The following is a 7,966-nucleotide window of genomic DNA, read 5'->3' on the forward strand; positions in this document are numbered from 1 at the left end:
CACTTTGGCTGAAGATCAAACCATTAATTGGCCAATGATCGAACCATACTCTGGTGTAGAATGGAATATCCAAGGCATAATGGTCCAAGCACTTCAGCACCATGGGCAAATAATGCATGGCAACATTGATCGCTTCCTTCACCAAAGTACTATATTCTGTAAAACATTGGAATTCATTCTAGAGGTCCCATGTTACCTTGATTCCCATTTGCCTCCACTCAGCTTTAATCCCAATGAAAGGGTTGATGCTCAGATTACAAGCCGGCTCTATCAAAGAGTGATCTTCTTAGAAGCATGCCACATATCTCTGTTCGAGCAAATGGTGGATACAGGCTACCTAGAAACTGCACAAAAATTGTATGGTGCTAAGGCTTTACAGTAGGATCGACTAGCACGACACAAGTTCCACAACCACTAGACTAAAAGCATGGCAACCGAGGTACGTGCTCACAATCAACCATAACCCAGGAATGGGTAATAAAATGGATCCAGGAATATGTTGACTCTGTGCCAACATGGACTTATGTAGAAAGAGAATGTGTTACAACTTCTACATGTAGAAAGAGAATGTGTTACAACTTCTACATGTAGAAAGAGAATGTGTTACAACTTTCTACATATGACTTCTACATGTAGAAAGAGAATGTGTTACAACTTCTACATGTAGAAAGAGAATGTGTTACAATTCCTACATGCAGAGAGAGAAGCTCTCCAACTTGTATACATACCCCATAATGGAATGAAGCCCACACTCTTTGGGGCATTGTGCTGAGTCTACTTTGGTATTCCAAGCATTTGTCTCAAGTGTCCATGCTTCCTTGCACTCCACATCTAAAAGCATGTCCTAACCTTGCAACTCCTCCCCCCCTCTCCTCCAACCTTACAACCCATCCTCTCCCTCTCCTCCTCCCTCCTCCTCCTCCCTCCTCCTCCTCCTCCTCCCTCCTCTGCCTCCTCCTCTCTCCTCCTCCTCCCTCCTCCTCCTCCCTCCTCTCTCTTCTTTCCCTGATGCCCTTACACCTTCTTTCTCTCCCACTCCTATGCTCACCCTAAACCCTTTGTTCCTCATCCCTTCAACTCCATGACCTACGAGGGAGACGAGTTCTCCACCATGTACTCTACCCTGAACCTTGGATCCTCCTTCTAACCCTGGACTCCTTCTAAACCTTGGAACCTCCTTCTAACCCTGGACTCCTTCTAAACCCTGGAACCTCCTTCTAAACCTTGGAACTCCTTCTAAACCCTGGAACCTCCTTTTGAATCCTGGAACCTCCTTCTAACCCTGGAACCTCCTTCTAACCCTTAAACTCCTCCTAAACCCTACAACCCCCAATGAAGGCGAAAGCCTTCATTACCTCAACCATGATGATTCATGTTCCCTTTACACATGCATCCACTTTGTTTGCTTACCACACTTAAGCCTACGCCTCTCACCGGAACATGACTCGAGGTCCTAAGCTACACATATACTACAATCGACAACCCCACTATATCTGTACGTGACAAAAAGCCTCGGAACGTTACATACTCAGAGAACCCTGCTCTTCCTACGTGTAGAAAGAGAATGTGTTACAACTTTGTGTTACAACTTCTACATGTAGAAAGAGAATGTGTTACAACTTTAAGTTACAACTTCTACATATACGACTTCTACATGTAGAAAGAGAATGTGTTACAACTTTGTGTTACAACTTCTCCATGTAGAAAGAGAATGTGTTACGATTCATATATGCAGAGAGAGAAGCTCTCCAACTTGTATAAATACCCCATAATGGAATGAATCCCACACTCTTTGGGGCATTGTGTTGAGTCTACTTTGGTATTCCAAGCATTTGTCTCAAGTGTCCATGCTTCCTTGCACTCCACATCCAAAAGCATGTCCTAACCTTGCAACTCCTCCTCCCCTCTCCTCCAACCTTGCAACCCATCCTCTCCCTCTCCTCCTCCCTCCTCCTCCTCCTCCTCCCTCCTCCGCCTCCTCCTCTCTCCTCCTCCTCCCTCCTCCTCCTCCCTCCTCTCTCTTCTTTCCCCCATGCTCTTACACCTTCTTTCTCTCCCACTCCTATGCTCGCTCTAAACCCTTTGTTCCTCATCCCTTCAACTCCATGATCTACGAGGGAGACGAGTTCTCCACCATGTACTCTACCCTGAACCTTGGATCCTCCTTCTAACCCTGGACTCCTTCTGAACCTTGGAACCTCCTTCTAACCTTGGACTCCTTCTAAACCCTGGAACCTCCTTCTAAACCTTGGAACTCCTTCTAAACCCTAGAACCTCCTTCTAACCCTGGAACCTCCTTCTGAACCCTAGAACCTCCTTCTAACCCTGGAACCTCCTTCTAACCCTTAAATTCCTCCTAAACCCTACAACCCCCAATGAAGGCAAAAGCCTTCATTACCTCAACCATGATGATTCATGTTCCCTTTACACATGCATGCACTTTGTTTTCTTACCACACTTAAGTCTACGTCTCTCACCAGAACACGACTCGAGGTCCTAAGCTACACATATACTACAACTGACAACCCCACTATATCTGTAGGTGACAAAAAGCCTCAGAACCCTGCATACTAAGAGAACCCTACTCTTCCTACGAAAGCAGTAGGAAAGAGCTAACAAGCCATAACATCATCATCATCATGTCAAATCAGATCCAATGCCAAGTTTGGTCAGACACATTAGATACATGAGTGGAGGCCCCAAAAGGGGAGTAGGATATCATGATGGGCCTAGTGGGTGGGGCTATGCTAGGGCACGAGGTCAGAGATAAAACGTTCTGGTTATCTGTGGATGTGGTTCATCATGGCCTTTTGGTGATGGTTTTATATCTAACAAGGTCCACGATAACCCTGGTCGGTCATGCGCCAAACCTAAACATGGATGGGATGTCCTCAAGCATGATATGTGCATCCATCGTCTGTCCAGTGTGTTGTGTCGCTAGCTCATCATCATTTCAAATCAGATCCATATGGTTCTGTGTATGTTGAAGATCTTGGGGGCCTCCTAGAGGTGAGTACATGAGGGACCCAATGATTGGTGTGGTGGCCGTGGCAAGAGAAGAACAAATATAGAGTGTTGGTGCACCTATCTATATGTGTGGGTCGAAGTGTTCTCCTAGATGTGACTTTACGTCTAACAAGGGCCATGGTAACTCCTATGGGTCGCGAAGGTTGAGCCCCAAGTCTAAACATAGAAGGGATGTCCCCGAGGATGATTTATACATCATCCCTCTGTCTGGTGTGCCTTGTGGATGGCTTTGGATCTCTACCTTGCTAACTACTAATGGGATCGTGATTTGTGCAATCCGGCTTGAAGAACTCTGTGATCACACTCTAAAATGGGCCTTTGGGATTTGAAGGGGCAAATTGATGTGTGTGTATGTGTGCCTATGTGCTTGGAGTCCTATGCAAGAAGTGTGTGAGTGTAGGTGTGCTAGAAGGTTCTAGTTAGGCGTGTCAGGTTGGTGTGATGAGTGAGTGATCATAGGAGGTGATCGATTGAGATAATCAGGGAAATGATTGTGGATCTGGGATCTACCTACATGGAGGCAGTTGCCTATATATGTAACCACTCTATGAATAAACAACTACATTTGTGTCTCATTGCTTCTAAATGGATTTTCACTTGGTATCAGAGCCACTCAGCCTCCATGAGCCTCCTTGAGTTCTCTTGGATTCCACTAAGATTCTCTTAGATTTTTCATCTTCCCCAAATGAAGATTTTCTCTCCCTTCCTCTTCCTGAATTTCCTTAGGCTTGTTCTCCACCTACAGGCCACCATTTCCCTAGCCCTTTCTATTGTAGCTTCCCCTCACTAGGGTGCACGTCCACCTTGAAGGAATTGTGAAGTTAGTGCTCCTACAGCTTGTGCCGACAATATATACAGTCCATGCAATTTCTTCAAATGCGACCTGCTGGAGATACATTTTGGTAATTCCTCTTAGCAAAAGTTAGGGGACACTAAGAGCTATCCACATCTCAAATCTGAAGGCAAATGCTCTAGTAATTGAGGCATACTGAACGAAAAAACCAGTCGACTTTGGAGCTTTTGGCTATGGCGACCTGACACGACATTTCGCCCAATCTTGGTACTTGGTCTTTTCTAGTACTATATCTTTCATTGCGCAACAAAAGCCCTCAAAGAGGTGCTCTCATTTGGTTGAATTTCATCCTCCAAGTTTACATGTACTCTACAAGCATTTCTAGTGTATTTTTTAGAGTTTTTTATGCTACATTAAATGCTTGAGGAGTAAGACACTCAGTTCAGAGATTATTCTTCCAAAAATCAGTTCAAAGTATGTCATTTCAGTTCAGAGAATGTTAGTTTAGTTGGTGCTAATTTCTCGACAACATGCCAACCTCAAGCTCTCAAAGCTTTTCCAAAATCAAGAAGACTACAAAGACAAAGTACAAGGTGAAAAAGACTCTAGTTAAGAGGTTGTGGGAGAAGCCAACTGGTTATGATTATGCCAAACAATTAGGTTTTTCAGAATTCTTATCTTGCAATTTGCATTTATACGGTGAAGGTGATTTTTTTGTTCAGAAAGATTGACCTTTTGTAAAGGGATTAGACACTGCCATTAATTTGGTAAGACCTTCCTAAATGGCTTCCAAACTGAAAATAGATAAGTTTGAAGGAGAGGGGTTCCACACTTGGCAAACAAAACTGAAGTTTATTCTCATGAAAAAGGGAATATGGAAGGTAGCAAATGGCAAAGAAACTAAACCTACAACTAGAGAAGGAGAAGCTTCATGGCTTCCAAAAGATGAAAAAGCTCTTGCTATAATTGCTCTTGGTCTGAGTGATTCCTTCATTCATCACATTGATAGATGTGAGACTGCTCATGCTGCATGGACTCATCTTGAGCATGTGTTTGGAGCACAAGGAAGATGCTCTAAGTATAGCTTGCTTATCAAGTTTTTTGACTTAAGATTGGATGGGGGGAGACCATCTCTTCACAATGAAGAGCATTTTGACACAGTTATTTAGCATCAAGTTTAATCTTGATGAAGATATTGTCATTGCCATCTTACTTAGAAGTCTCAATGAAGAATATGGCACTATTGTAACCACACTCAGTAATATTCCAAAGATAAGTCTGGTAGAAATTGAAGCATCACTCGTAGAGGAGGAGAGAAAGATCAAACAAAGAAGTGATTACAAAGAAGGGCATATTTGGCCAGAAGCAACTTAAGAAACTTCAAGGAAAAGAGCAAAATGAAATGTAACTTTTGTGGAAAACCTGGACACTTTGAAAAGGAATGTTATGCCAAAAAGAGATGTTTAGCCAATCTTGTTGAGGAAGCAGAAACTGAAGAAGAAGAAGAACCAGAGAATGTCAAAACTCAAGCTCTCACTATTTACAACACCCATGTCAAATCTGACAAGGGTAAAGGATCCATATGTTTTCTAAGTTATGTGTGTGTGAGGTCAATAATGGTTCTCTGCCATGGATAGTCCATCCTTAAAAGATTGTTAGTCTGTTGAGATTTTTCCTTGTTGGACTCATTGGGCTTTACATACATAGTCTGTGTCCATCTCCCAGTTGTAAACCTATGGAGCCTGGCTCTATAATCTGAGTAGGTGCTCTCGATGTCTAACTGCTTCATCGATGAAGGCAACTAAGCATCTATGATCTGGATAGGAGAGCAGTCTGAAGCTATGTCTAAAGAGATAGTAGTAGCAGCCTCGGATCTCATAGTACACTGGGCAATTGAAGATGAAATGGTCCTCTGACTCGATCTCCTGTAGATAACACAAGGTACAAATTTGCCTCTATTTGGGTACTCCCTCAGCTCGTTCACTCTCAATCCGGAGTCGATGCGATGAAACTCGAGATGGACCAATAGAGATCCTTTAAGTATATCCGAGGGATTAACAAAGTCCTCACCAAAAATATGTAGGCAGTGATCTCTATAGAAGTTGCGCTTCACTGGGAGCTCACTCAGTGCCAACCCTTTCCTGACCATGTGTAATTATAGGAGGTCCATACGTATGACCTGGTTGACCTCGTTATAGCCGAGTGGGAGAAATGGCACATCAATGCTATACTGAAAAGGAGGTAATCTGTCCATGTGGAGTCCCAAACTCTCGAACCACATGCATGTGTGTGTATATCAGCATCTCTGGTCACCCTCTCCTGCTAAGGTCATGGAAGACAAAAGTGCTAACTATGGTAGCCTGCATTGCCCTGAAGTGCACTCACCATTACTCTAATCCAATATAGGTAATTGATGACCTGGAATGCACATCAAGCTGTAGTGGGGATGACCCAAACTCTTAGCCTGGATGATCTGATGTGGGGAACTAATGTCTTACTATGTATCATCCTCGACAGCATGATAACCTAGAGTCCACTCTGTATCAGATAGATCTGGTCCCCAACATTGGCTACCATATATGCCTGTTGGGCGAACCAAAGAGTCAAAGAGGAGAGACTTGGTCCGAGGGCCCTAAAAATGTGAGTGGAAGCACTATCTCTCTAGTTAGGCTAATGAGGCATATCCTTTGCTCAAACGGGCCTACATCGCTAGCCTCATAGTGAAAATAGGACTGGAGAATAGAACCCCTAGATATGTGTATGATGAAACTATCTCAAAGGTTGACCCATCAAAGGTGAACTACTCTCTATGCATAGTTGTTTGTGATGTATTGAAGATCATGACCTTGGTTTTATCAAGGTTGACCATATATGCCTGTTGGGCGAACCAAGGAGTCAAAGAGGAGAGACTTGGTCCGAGGGCCCTAAAAATGTGAGTGGAAGCACTATCTCTCTAGTTAGGCTAATGAGGCATATCCTTTGCTCAAACGGGCCTACATCGCCAGCCTCATAGTGAAAATAAGACTGGAGAATAGAACCCCTAGATATGTGTATGATGAAACTATCTCAAAGGGTGATCCATCAAAGGTGAACTACTCTCTATGCATAGTTGTTTATGACGTGTTGAAGATCAATTTGTTAATATTCAAGGACTCCATGGCATTTCATGTCTCATTTCAACATAATCCGCAAGCATGATCTATTGCAAACAAATTCTCCTGCTTATTTCTCTCATGTACAGGTACATTAAACATTCCCAAGAAAACATGCTTGATCTATTTCCTCTGTTTGTTGATGCCACATTTGGCACTTTGCACATGAGGTTTAAGCCACGTCTTGCTTCATATCCCAAGCAATGGACCTGGTTCTAATGGGACCAAATGCCCTTCTCTCTCTCTCTCTCTCTCTCTCTCTCTCTCTCTCTCTCTTTCTGGTGGCAAGAAAGAGGGAGGGAGGAGAAAGGGAAGAAAAGAGGAGAACATGGTTTGAGGGGGGGGAAGATGATTGTGTTAATGTCCACTAGTAGGCCTGCAAACTGTGAGAGAGAGAGAGAGATTAACATCTGTGGAAGGCCTCACGAGCCTATGAGACAAAGTACACACCAAAGAAGTTGCAATTACATATGGATAGCCAGAGAATCGGAGGAGCGCCCAAGGCAACTCAGCCCACAATTATTAAGATGCATAGCTAAGTTCTAGTACTATCTTAGAAATGCTTTGAATAACATCAATTTAAGACTGAGAGTCTTTGGGTTCTATCTAAAAATATTTACTCTTGTTGCCCTGTCATTGAAACAAATTTACGCTTATGTTCCCTTTTGAGTAATAATACCTATGGCATTTTCATCCCATTCAATCAGTGGTATTTCTTTCTTAAGGCATATGATTTTATGCTCTGTGTATTCCTCTTCATCTCAAAGACAGCCATTTTGCAATCCCCGATTCGCAAAATCATCTTATTCTTTACCTTGCTTTCCTGCTCCTTGACTTCAGTGTAAAGGTCTACTTTGTCAACTTTATTGCTGACATTTACAGCCATCTTCTGCTTGATAGGACTTTACCTGAGTAGTGATCATTTCCTTCACTGTAGATACCAGTTGAGGTGCTGTGGAGATGGAAGTGTATTTTGTGCAATACTTCTTGGATC

The sequence above is a fragment of the Dipteris shenzhenensis genome, chromosome 15 (assembly GCF_047967505.1).
Source record: "Dipteris shenzhenensis isolate YYH24624 ecotype China chromosome 15, Dip_SZ_1.0, whole genome shotgun sequence".
Classification (NCBI taxonomy): Eukaryota; Viridiplantae; Streptophyta; class Polypodiopsida; order Gleicheniales; family Dipteridaceae; genus Dipteris; species Dipteris shenzhenensis.